This window comes from Vombatus ursinus, unplaced genomic scaffold, assembly GCF_900497805.2.
Source record: "Vombatus ursinus unplaced genomic scaffold, bare-nosed wombat genome assembly UNPS02014941.1, whole genome shotgun sequence".
NCBI lineage: Eukaryota > Metazoa > Chordata > Mammalia > Diprotodontia > Vombatidae > Vombatus > Vombatus ursinus.
The window spans coordinates 4696871-4711100 of NW_020954719.1; the positions used below are offsets into that span (position 1 = coordinate 4696871).

General features: G+C 37.4%; 1 protein-coding gene across 6 annotated transcripts in view; it reads right to left on the reverse strand.

Annotated features, from left to right (window-relative positions):
- Nucleotides 1–14230, reverse strand: part of PPFIBP1 (PPFIA binding protein 1) — a 208328-nt gene that overhangs the window by 78720 nt on the left and 115378 nt on the right. The window contains exon 1 of one of the 6 annotated variants that reach the window (XM_027844332.1): nucleotides 11683–11844. The exons of the other annotated variants lie outside the window; for them this stretch is intronic. The gene's annotated coding sequence lies outside the window, so the exon portion shown is untranslated. Of the gene's footprint in view, nucleotides 1–11682; nucleotides 11845–14230 lie in introns of those variants that run through there. 6 annotated transcript variants of the gene reach the window in all.

The window sequence follows — 14230 nt, forward strand, 5'->3', positions numbered from 1 at the left end:
TCCTTCACCCCTCTAGGTTTTTGACCCTGTTGATTACTCATCAGAGTGGATCTTCCTTCTTTCCTTGAAGTTAGAAATATCACACACCTCTTGTTCTCTCCCTCCCTCTCTGATAACTACTGGAATGGCTCCCCTACCCAGTTCTTTCAAGGTAGTTGGTTGCCAGAGCTCTGTCCTTTGTTCTCTTCTCCTTTCTCTACATTCTCTTCCTTGGAAATCCCATAACCTCTCCCAGCTTCAACTGTCACCGCTATAAAAATGGCTCTCAAATCTTTATCTCCATTGTTCTTCTGTCTTCTGATCTGCAGGCTCCCATCTCCTACTACTTTCAGAACATCATTATGTAATCTGTACTCCAGCCAAACGGAAAAGCTCTCCAGTCCTGGAATATATTCTGCATTCTCACATCTCTTTGCTTTGTCCATGCTGTTCCTTTACTTAGAATGTCCTTCTTTTGAGTGTTGAATTCCTATCCATTCCATAAAACCCATCTGGTGAAGACTTCTCTGATCCTCTGGTTGGTAATGACCTCCCTCCAGGACTTCACACAGCACTTTGTTTTTTAACTCTTACAATACACGATTCTCTTTGTGGTGGCAAAGAGTAGGAAATTAAAGGGATGCCCATCAATTGGGGAATGGCTGAACAAGTTGTGGTATGAGAATGTAATGGAATACTATTGTGCTATAAGAAATGGTGAGCAGGAAGATTTCAGAAAAACCTGGAAAGACTTACATGCATTGATGCTGAATGAAGTAAACAGAACCAGGAGAACATAGTACACAGTAACAGCAACATTGTGTGATGATCAACTATGATAAACTTCGCTCTTCTTGGCAATACAATGATCCAAGATAATTCCAAAAGACTCGTGATGGAAGATGCTACCCACATTCAGAGAAAGAATTATGGAGTCTGAATGCAGATTGAAGCATACAATTTTCACTTTTCCCCTCTTTCTCAAGATTTTTCCTTTTTTGTTCTGATTCTTCTTTCACAACATGACTAATGTGGGAATGTTTAATATGATTATACATGAATAACCTATATCAGATTGCTTGCTATATTGGGGAAGGGGGAGGGAAGGGAGGAAGAAAAATTTGGAACTCAAAATCTTAAAAAAATGAGTGTTGAAAACTAACTTTACATGTAATTGGAAAAAAACAAAAATACTATTAAGTGCAAAAAAAATATATAGTATTCTCTCTGTTGCATCCCACATACTAAGAGTTTTTTTTTTGAGGTAAAGGATTATACCTTATCAATCAATCAGCATTTACTAAGTGCCTACTATGTACACAAAGAAATGAAACAATAGGGGCAGCTAGGTGGCGCAGTAGATAGAGCACTGGCCCTGGATTCAGGAGGACCTGAGTTCAAATGTGACCTCAGACACATAACACTTACTAGCTGTGTGTTGCCTAGCCATTGCCTAGCCGAAAAAAAGAAAAAAGAAATGAAACAATAAATGCCATCAAGAAGCTTATAATCTCTTAACTAAAATTTTGTATTTTCTAATTGCCTAGCATAGTGATTTGCACGCAGTTGGCATTTAAGATATATTTGTTCCTAAAAAAATTATTAAAAAGCTTGTTTATGTGGGTTATATCTATTGATATTTACTCTATTAGAAATTTAAATTGACAAAATTTTTAACATTTGTGTATTAATTTAAAAGTAATTATAAGCTTATTACATGATAACATAACATATTTTTATGAAAATAACTATATTTTCTAAAAAGTTTTCTTTAAAAAATTTTAGTGAGAATTGTTTTGCACATATATATATATTTATATATTTAAAAAAATTTTTTTTTTTTGCTTTTTGGCAAGGCAATAGGGTTAAGTGACTTGCCCAAGGTCACACAGATAGTAAGCGTCCAGTGTCTGGAGGATTTGAACTCAAGTCCTCCTGACTCCAAAGCCAGAGCTCTATCCACTGTGCCACCTAGCTGTCCCATGTTTTACATATTTTTGCAAACCCCTTTAATGCCTGTCTCAAGAGAAAACAACTGGATTCTCATATTTGCTTTAGCATTTGTTGTGATATGTTGTTTTGGATGTGAAGGATATGGAGAAAATCTGGCCTCATGCAGATATGTAGTTAGAAAGGGGAGGATGAGGATTATATTAATAGGCAAACGATGTCTTAGGATCATTATGAAAGTAGTTTGACATCAACAGGGGGCCCAAGTACCATAGTTTTGAGAACTAATATTTTAGAGGGTTCTGTCAGGGTCACTGAACGCATGTGGATATTTATATACATGGAATTAAAAGAAACTTTATTAATCTATGCTAGGTGGAGGTGTTCTGACATGGCTTTTGAAAAAGATGTGGTCACTATAATGAGACTGCAGAAAGTTGCACAAATCCTAGGCAAGCAGACTTGGATGACGAGTAAATTTTTCAAACAAGATTCAGAGAAAGTGTTTTATTCATGAATGAGGTTAGTTGAGCCCTTTCAAATAGAGAAGTCTTGAAGTATTAAATAGGGATGTGGGCTACCTCTTTGTAAGATTTTGAGTTCCAAATTTTTCTCCCTGCCTTCCCTTCTCCCTCCCCAAGATAGCTTCCTCTTTCAACTGTACCATTAATTAGTTGTTCAACTTTGGGTAACTAAGCTCCTCTCTCTGGGTCTCAGTTTAAAAAGGAGGGTTGGGGTTTTTTTCCTCCTAGTGAAAAAATTAGAATGATTTTGTGACTAATAACACTTCCATCTCTAAAACTCTATGTCTCTCTGAGTCTATCAGAATGCCTAAAAGTTTAGGGGTAACTATTTGAGGGAAGCTTTTAGGGGAAGCTAAATTTAATCTCTCCTTTGAGTTTCACAAAAGATATGCAGCTTCTTCATAAAAATACCACCTCCAATTTATGGAGAAATTAGGGCACAGAGGAGTAAAATCACTTGTATAAGATCACATGGTAAATCAGTGGTAAAGCCAAGCTTAGAACCCAGGTTAAGTGTTGTTATTGTTGAATGGTGCAAAGAGGTAGAGCACCATTTTATGTGTCAAGCTTTATAGTGAAAAACTAAAAACCAGAAGAAACTCTAGATGAGCAAAAGTATAAGACAGCAGAACTATCTCTGAAGTTCCTTCAATCTCTTGACTCCATGTAATTAAACAGCAAAAATTCCCTTTCATTTTAAGACTAACACATCATGGAAGCAAAGATAAATTTGATAAGTTTTAAAAAAATGACCAAACTCAATCCCCCAAACCCAAAACATCTGCCTGGATGAACAGTCAACATCTACAAAACCCAAAGAAATATTCACATTAGAAAGAATACTCAAATTTCACATAAAACTAGAACAAGAAATACTTACACATCTCAAGCCCAAACCTTATAAACAAGTTCCTGTTTTTCAAATGGGGCAGGAAAAACTTTCCATTTGGAGCAGTTTCCTATTTCTTTCCTGTTTCTAATCTGAGAGACATTTCAGGTACTGTAAGATTGGAGGTGTGGGGAACACTGCCCTAATTACTGCTTGTGCTATTTCCAACTTAGTAAAGACACCTTGGGCCCTTGACTCCACTCTTTTGTCAGGCCCTAATTTAGTATCAGCGGAAAAAACCCGGAGTATATTTCTATTCTATATGGCTGGTGAGTCCATTATATATTCATATAGCTGAAGCAGTTGAGGTAAAGAGTATTGATGCTAATATGCTCCTGGGGACTATTTTATGTCCAGCATATTCCTGGGTATGAAACATGGGATCAAGTAGTGGCTTTATTTAATTTAGGTACACCTGGCATTTTTACAGAATTTCCTGCTTTTCAAAGTGATTCCATAATCAGGCATGTCATCTGAACCCTGCAATGGCTCCATGAGGTAGGCCAGTCAGGTATTATTTTCCCTATCTGATGGGTTAATAAACTAAGAATCAGAAAATTTAAGTGACATGCCAAGGTCATATAACTAATTAGTGGTAGAACCAGGACTGGAACCCATGCCCACTTAATTCTTCTGTCCTAAGAGCTTCAGAAGGCAACATTTTTGCATTACACTCAAGACCATGATATTCCTCTATAGAGGAATGGGCCTATGAGAGTTTCATAACAAACGGAATTGTTAGGCCTGGCCTAGAATAAAAACAAACCTCTCTGCATGGGGTTCTGCCTTGAGTGCCGTACAGAGCCCACATCTTCTTTTCAATATTATCTCAGTCCTATCACTATGTCTTGCTCTATTGGTAGAATATAAGTAAAAAGCAAATAAAAAAGACTGTCTCTGGCCTCTAGAAACGTGCCCTAATATTGATATATGGCAATAAATAAATGGGTCCTATCCATAAATAATCATATCATCAATACTATTAACTTCAACAATGATTGCAACTCATAAGGTCTTTTTGCTCTTTAACAGAATATTCAAAGCCATGATATAAGGGATATGAAGAATCTGTGTAAAGATTCTGTACCTGTCTGTTGCCTCCAATGGAAATCTTTTCATTCCTATCTTTATTGTGGTAAAGAATAAGGTAATAGAAAGGACCTGTGTTTTAAATAACTCCTTCCCTCACCATTCCCCCACACAAACACACAACGAACCATTATACTGTTGCTTGGCTGAGATAAGAATATTGGGTAATAGATTACTCCAGAAAGGAGTGAGAAGACAGGCCAAAAGGAAGACAGGCTATGGGTTAAGACCTAACTTCACAGAACAAATCCCTTTAATAAAAGGATTGGTTCTGTAAAAATTGGATCTGGTCAAAAGGTTGCACTTCCCCACCCCTGGGTTAGGTAGGTGGTGGCAAGCAAAGCAAAATGGAAAAAGGACTTAGCTTAAAGAAAAAAAAAAAAAGAAAAAAAGGAAGCTGTTCCCAGGTATCAGGGTGCTTAGGCAGGAGAACATAGGTGTTGCACCTCAAGTCCAACTAAACAGGCCCTTATTTTCCTTAAAGAGGAGTGAGACAGAGAGTGACTGGTTACATGGACAGAGAGTAAAACAAATTGAAACTAAGAAGGCAAACAAAATTAAATTTAACAAAGTCAGACTCTTTAACTATGCTATGTATTTCAACTATTTCTATATAATCTGCATAAACTGTAATAATGTCAAGGTCTAAGTCTAAAGAAGACCTTTTATCCCTTACAGAGCAGCAGTAGGAGCCACCCTTTGCAGGCAGAGCCGCCTTTCTTTTGGGGGAATATTCTCTGTAGCTGTCACAGTTTAGATGCTTTATGAAAAATACAGCTTAGCAAGGCCATAAAGAAATAATATCCAAAAAATGAAGTGTAGATGTTACTTTTAGAAAAAGGTAAATAATGAATGTCTGGCAAAATATAGGTTTGAATCAACATTTATAATATATACTATAATTAACTTTAATTGAATAAGCAATCTCAATATGTAAAAAAGAAATAAAATAAAAACAACCTAAAAATATTTTTCTCAACTGTGAAGAAGCAATATTTTTATTTGTCAAAAATCAGAACTCATTGTGTTTGCTTAGATTTGCTTAAAAGGGATTTTGGGCAACCACAACAATTAAATTAAAAGAAAAGTAGATTGAAAAAAATTTTGAAAATATATCAACTGAAGGTTTGACTTTCAGAATCTATAAGGAACGTACATACATCTATGAAACTAATATACTCCACAATGGAATGTGGATATTAAAGGATTAAAAGACATCATCAATTTCTAAAGGCTTTAATAATATATTACTGGTAGGGCTGCAGATTGCTGCAAACATTTTGGAGAGAGCAACATGCTGATATGCAATAAAATTCAACTTTATTTTTGATTCCTTTTGATTCTTTTGATAAAAATGGGGGCAGTTGTTCTATCTGTACTACATTCTCTATTTGTAATAGCAAAATAAAAAAATTGGATGGTTTAATAAATTATGGAATTTAGTGGAACTGTTTGTTGTTGTTTTTTAATCTAGACTTCTGATTTTTTGGGCCTAGAGAACTACCAGTAATGAAACTCCCTATCTGCCAATGCAGAGCAGTAACTCATTTTCTTAAAGAGTTGCCCTCAACACTTGAGAAAGCATAGATCTGAGCTAGATGATATCTTAGACCTGAGAAGTCAAGTCAACAAGCATTTACTAAATGCCAGGCATGATACCAAAAAAAGATGAAAGGGAAAAAAAAAAAACCAGTCCCAGCCCTCAAGAGCTCATAGTCTAATGGGAAAGAAAGACTGCAGGCAAACAACTATGTACAAACAACACATATACAGGACAAATTAAGAATCATCTTAAAACTAAGGCAGTAGCATTAAAGAGGATCAGGAAAAGCTTCCTGTAGAAGATGGAATTTTAGCTGTAACTTTTGAAGGAAGACAGGGAAGTCAAGAGATGGAGTGAATTCCAGACCTGAGTGTAGGTCAGTGAAAATGGACAGTCTGTGAACAGCCAAGAGGCCAGTGTCACTGAATCACAGAAAACTATAAAGGTAGGAAGGGGTGAGGTAATAAAAGAACTTTAAAAGCCAGAGAATTTTATATTTGCTCATGGAAACAATTTAATTATTAGAAGTCATCCAGTTCAAACTCCCCACCCCACCTCACTCCCATTTTACAAACAAGGAAATTGAGGCTCAATGAAGTTAAAAGATTTGCCTAAGGTCTCAAGTAGCAGAACCAGAATTTGAATTAAGGGTCTTTGACTCGTGGTCTTTCCTTTGGATCTCAAGAAATTCTCTTGCCCAGGATCACACAGACAGCATTTGTCACAAGAGCCCCAAACGAGAGACAGATCTTCCTCATAGACCAGCTCGCTGTCTGATATGCTCTGTCTTGGAAAATGATGTTGCTTTAGGGCAGCTAGCTGGCCTAACGGATAGTGTGCTGGGCCTGGAGTGACTCCTTTTCCTGAGTTCAAATCTGTGTACTAGCTGTGTAACCCTGGGCAAGTCACTTCACTTGTTTGCCTCAGTTTCCACATCTGTAAAATGAGCTGGAGAAGGAAATGGCAAACTACTCTAGTATCTTTGCCAAGAAAACCCTAAATGGGGTCACAGAAAATCAGACACAACTGAAACGAATGAAAAAAGCCAATTAGTATGAAACAGTAAGAAATACATAACAACCCATATGAGATGATATAGATGTAAAGAAGCAGAACCTTTCCTCTCTCTCTCCCTCTCCATCCCTTCCTGTCTCTATAGAAATGGATGTTTATATATGAAAAAATATACATAGAGTAATATTAAAAATAATCAAAAGAAGAAGGAAGGAAAACCAAGCCAAAAGTGTTGGAATTCCCTGTGGGCCTAGAAAGGGATGCACAAAAATGACATCTTACTTGCTTGTTCGTCGTTTATTAAGTATTTTGGTACTGATTCCTTAAAGGCTAAAAGGCATGGGGTAGGATTTTGTCCTCTTGTTTTTATGGGTTTTTCTTGATTGAATGCTTTTCATGACAATTTTAAAGTTTACAATAAACCAAATAATTTTGAGAAACGTGTCAGTGGAGTGGACAAAATTAGTCATCTTAGGGTGTATTTCAGACATGCCCATTTGGAGTAGTCTTGAATTGGAAACAGTTTTCCTAAGGAGAGAAATCCACCCAGGGTGTGGTGGCTCCAGGGTTGGCAGGACAACTGCACCCCACCCCCAGCTGTGAGCTCAGTGAATGACTTACTGAAGTTTAGGTCAGGCTGCCTGCCCAGGCTCCCAGTCAGGGAGGGACCAAGGGGGAAAGGGAAGGGGAGGGAACATAGCAACTTATATATTCAGTATTTAGGGGAACAAATATTATTTTCCAGATATTCCATTTCTCTTTTTAGGTTAGATGCTTCATCCTAGATGTACCTTATACTCCAGACATAGACCTAGGGGCTAGTAAACAGAAGAGGAAAAGCCTCCAGGAGAAGATGGGATCCCCCCCCCCCCATACAATGGACTGGCTAAATTGGCCTAAATGTAGGCACCCTGGCTCTAAAAGCAGGGTGAAACCCTCCCATACATCAGTAACATATTTCTCACAGAGGTCTGAAATGAAATTTTGTTTCTGAGAATATGTGAGAAACATACAGAAATTTGAGCTTCAATAAACTAGTTTCATAAAATATGGAAAGGAATTCCTTTCTAAATAGAAAACATCTAAGAAAATGGAAGAAGTGAGAGATATTATGGGAGTAACACCAGGGGCCTGCTTTGGACACATGCCTAAGGTTATGCATGGTCAGAACAGCAACAGAAATGGATTGTGTTGGAGATAGGCTGGAACAGGAAAAATATACAGTAGTCATATAGTAGCCAATAAAAACAAGAGGGTGGGGGGGGTAATAATTATTTTTCCCTAACTCCATTAAAAAAATTTTTTTTAACCGGAAACCACCAATCTATAAGAAGCCTAAGGAATAGTATAAAGTATATTAAATGTCTCTCCTGAACTTCAATCAGTAAATCTTTGTAGGAATATCCTTTCTTTGCAACTGATGTCTTACACTTCCCTTTCATTTTGTCTGTATCTATCCTCTGTAAAAAGCTAACTTGAGAGTCAAGAGAATGTAGGTTCAGATCCCAACTCTGATAGCATGCTACCTGCGTGATCTTGGGCAACTCACTTAACCTCCATGTGCCTCAGTTTCCTCAACTGTAAAATGAGGGTGTTAGACTATATGGCTGCTGAGTTTCCTTCCTGTCCCAGCTCTATGATCCTATGACCCTCACCACTTATCTAGCCAAGCCTCTTCCTACCCTCATTCCATTCCTAGGAAATCTATTTAGAACTGGGAAGATTTGGTTGAAAACGAACTTTTCAAAATATATTTTAAAATATTACATAAAATGCATTTTGTATATTTCCTATACTTCACATTTGGGTCATTTCTGATGAAAGATTGAACTGTCTTTATAACTTCAGTTCCCAGAAGAACTATGTCTAATGCCTTTCATGCTTTACTTTGTTTAGCATAATCTCATGCTCACTCCAGGGGCTCAACAAATATTTACTGACCAACTCAGATGACCCTGTGAAGAGACGGACCATCTGTATAAATACAAAATAAAAAACGGGGCAGGGGAGGAGGTTACAAAAACAACAGCAAGGGCTTCTCTCACTGAGAGTCACTTTGTCCCTGATAGAGAGCCTTTAAGGAGACATACTATAACACACACTATATTGAGGCCTTGCATCAGGATATAGTCATTTCTCTAGTCCACAGAAACACTGGGCCAGAAGAGAAGGTTTAATTCAGGAAACATTTAGCAAAATGAAATGGCAGGACGTGAGAGCTCCAACCAAAAAGGGGTGTGGCGCTAAATGAGGCTCATATTTGCCACAGGAAAGACTCCTGCTTATCCACTGTAGAATGTTAACTCTTTGAGGGCAGGGATGTTGTTTTTGACTTTCCTGGTATCTCCAAAACTTAGCACCGTGCGTGGTACATAGCCCTTAATAAATGCTTTTGATCGACTGACCCCCTCCTTTTTTATTTTTAAGCTTATATTTAACATCACAACTAGCTTTTCTGGTACAAATGAAGGTCAATCTCTCTCTTTGTGTACTTTTTTGAAACAAATTATATCTAGTATATTCTTTTGCTACATTATCTCACTTGATCTCCAGTTGAACTCTGGCTTCAAGTCCCAACTAAAATCTTACCTTCTACAGGAAGCCTTTCCCAACTCCCAACCCCGTTAAATTCTAGTGCCTTCTCTCTCTTAATTATTTCCCATTCATCCTATATATAGCTTGCTGTGTACATATTTGTTTGCCGGCTGTCTCCCCCACTAAATTGTAAATTGTTTGAAGGCAGGGACTCTCTTTTACCTGTTTTTGTATCCCTAGTGTCTGGCACATTTTAAGTGCTTAATAAATGTTTATTTATTGATGAATTGATCTATTATTCTGATTCCATTATCAGCCAGCCTTCTTCCTGGTATTCAAATTCTTAGAAAAGTTCCTGAAGAGAAGTAGTTAGATGCTCTTCATAAAGTCTAATGAGGGATCTTAACAGATAGCAGATGAACTTGTAAGCTAAACAAACGTATGCTTCTCATGAGTGCCAATCATTCTTCAGAAACTTCACCTTACCAAAAAGACTCGGCTTGGCCAGAGTTTCTCATGGTTTTGAGCTATATCACCTGTCTCTGCAGTCTAGTTTGGAGAATTTCTGGTTTATCATCTCAGCTGAACCCTCATTACTGCTCATTATTTTTCTCTTATACTTACTGCTTCCACATTATGGGGGTTAAGGGTTAGATGATGTTAGGAGCCCCCACAATCTGGAAAATCCTGTGTTAAAAAAATTTTCCCCCTCCCTTCGTACCAGAGAAGACGTCTGAATTATTATGGTATTAAAAGGTGAAACATGTTGATATTATACAGTACTATACATATATTTTACACATTTCAGAGTTTTTAAACTTTTTCTGTGTCATCTGCTGGCCTTCACGTGTCATCTGTGGCTTCTGCAAAATTTCCCATTTAATTCCTTATGCCAAGGTGCAATACATCAAGATCACATTGGGAAAAGTCACAATGTAGAAGGAATAACTGCATTTTTATTGGTCCTTTACCTCATTCCCCACAACAACTGTCATAAAGTTGTTTGTTTGTTTTTTTATTTCAAGCCCCCAACTTTGAAACTTCTAATTTACTAAGAAGATAGGGTCAGATAAGAGGAGCTTCTTCAACTCTCATTCCTCTACATTCTTGACTACTTCTTTCCTGTCTCCCTATTCTTTGATAAATCTTTCTCTCAATCCCTCTTCACACCCCAACCTCACCTTTGCAATACTCTCCTACCTCTTCTCTTCTACTCATGGATGGCTTCCCAATTCCTTTACTCCTAAATCTATCAAGTTTAAAATTCTGTCCTTCGTGATATTCTCTTTTCTATTTTTGCCCTCGGCAATCTCATTCATTTTTATAGCTCTAGTTTTCACCTTTCCACAGATAAATTCTGAAATACAGATCCCTAGTTCTTACTTCTAAGTTCCATATTTAAATTCCAAATTGCCTATAAGAAATCTCCACTTGGAAATTCCACCAGCACTTCAAATTCAACAGGTAAAAAATGAGCTTAGGAGGCAGGTAGGTGGCGCAGTGGATAGAACGCCGGCCCTGGAGTCAGGAAGACCTGAGTTGAAATCCAGCCTCAAGACACATAACACTCACTAGCTCTGTGACCCTGGGCAAGACACTTAACCTCGGTTGCCTAACAAAAAAAAAAAAAGATGACCAGGCAGATTTCAGAAAAACCTGGAAAGTCTTCTACGGACTGATGGACTGATGCTGAGTGAAGTGAGCAGAACCAGGAGAATGTTATACAGAGTAACAGCAACATGGTACAATGACCAGCTTTGATAGTCTTAGCTCTTCTCAGCAGTACAATGATCCAAACAATTCCAAAAGACTCATGGTGGAAAATGCTAACCACATCCAGAGAAAGAACTATGGAGTCACTTTTTTTTCTCTCATGGTTTTTCTCTTTTGTTCTGATTCTTCTTTCACAACATGACTAATGTGGAAATATGTTTAATATGATTGTACATGTTCAGCCTATATCAGATTGCTTGCTGTTTCAGGGAGGGGAGAGGGAGAGGAGAGGGAAGGGAGGAAGGGAGAAAAAATTTGGGACTCAAAATCTTATAAAAGTGAATGTTGAAAACTATCTTTACATGTAATTGGAAAAAATAAAATAATATTAAGTGGGAAAAATTAAAAAATAAAAAGTCTACTGAAATTAAAAAAAAAGTGGTTACCTAATATCCGCTTGAAGACTTCTAATGAAGGGGAATCTATCACTTCCTGAGGCAGTAGAGTATACTTTTGGACATTTATAATTGTTAGTATGGCCTCGAACAAGACCTAAGAGAAGACACTTCCTACCAATCCTTTGCAGAGGTGGGAGGTCCATGGGTGTAAAACATTATGTATTTTTTCATACTGTTTTGATGTATTGATCAGCTTTGCTTTTTCCTCTTTTTTTTTTCATTATTATTCTGTTATGTGAGATGGTTCTCTGAGAAAGGGGAAAGAAAAGGATATTGGGAGAAATTTAGGCAATATAACAAAATACATAAAATGAATAAGAAAAAATAGAAAAGATCATTTGATCCAACTTCCTGCTTTTACAGATTAGAAAACTGAACCTAAGAGAGGAGAAATGGTTAAGCCCAAGACTGTACCAGGAGTAAGTAGCAGAAGCAATATTTTAACCTGTAACCAAATACAATGCTCTTTCTGTGCAAGTTCATTATGTTGAACTTGCCTACACGAGTTTTACCATATGGGATCAGAGCTGTGCTTCATACAGAAAGCACCAATTACCTACACGTATAGAATGGATGGACAAAACGCAATGGACAAAGCCACCCTGACAGTTATTGCAGAAATAAAGCATCTCCATAACCTATAGCTTTAGTTTTATGTTCTACATTGACAATAAGCCTCCTTTTAAAATCACATGCATTAAAAACTTTTGCATCAAGCTTAAAACACTCACCTATGAGGCTGAAAGGACATCAAGTATATCATGCTAATTCGCCAAGCTATATGTGAATGGCAAGCTAAGATTATATTGGGTCAGCCCCATGGATATAATGATATTGTAATACTCCATGACCTCAAATCTCATGGTTAACCTGGCAGGTTCTCAGTTTGGGAAATTGCATGTTGAGTGGATGCTCAAGAGAAAAATTGTTTGTGGTACCTAAGCCATTCACAAGCTTAAATTAGCTACCCCTAACCCTCACCCTAAAGCTAATCCTAACCCTAAATGCACTCTAACCCTAACCCTAACCCTAATATGCAAGCATATTCAGTAATGGATCCCATTCCCATGATAGCACATTCAGGAATTTTTTGCATGAACACATAGGTTGAACCTATGTCTGGTGGTCTAGAATTGATTCTGATATTGGAAAGTCTGTGTAGGACTCTAGCACAAACATTCCAGACATATTAGCATAAACTTCCAAAGGTATTGCTTCTGCCATAGAAAGTGATTCTTTGTCAAGAATACATAGTAATTTTGTAGAACCATTCCAAGAAAATAACTTTCTAATTACAGTAGACTTCTCAAAAGGGGTAGAAGTATTCTTACTTTCATCACAATGCCTTTTCTAAAGCCATCACCTCTGGTCCAGGTATTACAATCAACAAATTACCAGAGACAATGATTTCTAGGGCAGCTAGTTGGTGCAGCACCTGAACTGGACTCAGGAAGACCTGAGTTCAAATGTGGCCTCAGACATTTACGAGCTATGTGACCTTGGTCAAGTCACTAAATTCTGTTTGCCTCAATTTCCTCATCTGTAAACTGAGCTGGAGAAGGAAATGTCAAACCACTCCAGTATCTCTGCCAAGAAAACCCCAAATAGGGTCACAAAGTTGGATATGACTGAAAAGACTGGACAACAACAACAAAATAATTTCTAACGACGGACCCATATTTGCCTCAATTTATTTTAAAGAATGTATAAGTAGGAACATTATCAGAATTGGCATTATCATGCTTTAATACCCTTATGCAACTATTTGTCTTGAAAGGATGGTCTCTTCCACTAAACATGTTTTAAAGTGAATTGTCGGAGAACAAGGAACAATTAGACTTGTCAGTTATCTCATCATTCACTGTTCATGGAATCACAGAATCCAGTGCTAAAGGGACCTTAAAAATCATATAGTCAATCAATCAACAAGCAGTGATTAAGCATGTGCTATGAGCTAAGCACTGTGAGAAGTGTCACATCCAAACTCTCATTTTATTGATAAGAAAAAAAGTGGCAGACATGGGAAACAATGTGCCCAGCATCACTTAGCTAGTGAGTCAGCATTTGAACCCCAGTCCTTGGTTTCCAAATCTCATGCTTTCTCCCCTGAAGCACATGGTTCAGCAAAAAGTGTCAGTCCCGTTGAATAATGGAGCCATCCTGGGCAGACTTAACAGAAACATTTGGAGCTGCACTTAGCTGAGGACACATACGATAAACAATGGAAGCAATAATTATTCCTGGCTCCAACTGCTAAAATGAAATCATCATGCCTAAAACAGAACTAACCTTAAAAGGACACCATCCCCTACCCATTTTGATTAAAGAATTACATTGGCAGTCATATACCCCCAAAGAGGGAAAAACAGAAAGCAACATCCAATACATACCAACATAGTCATAGTGACACTTTTTATGGTAATAAAGAAATGGAGATCAAATGGGTGTCCACCAATTAGGAAATTACTTAAAACTGTGGCCTATTAATGTAATGGAATATCATTGTGCAATAAAAAATTAAGAATATGAGGAATCC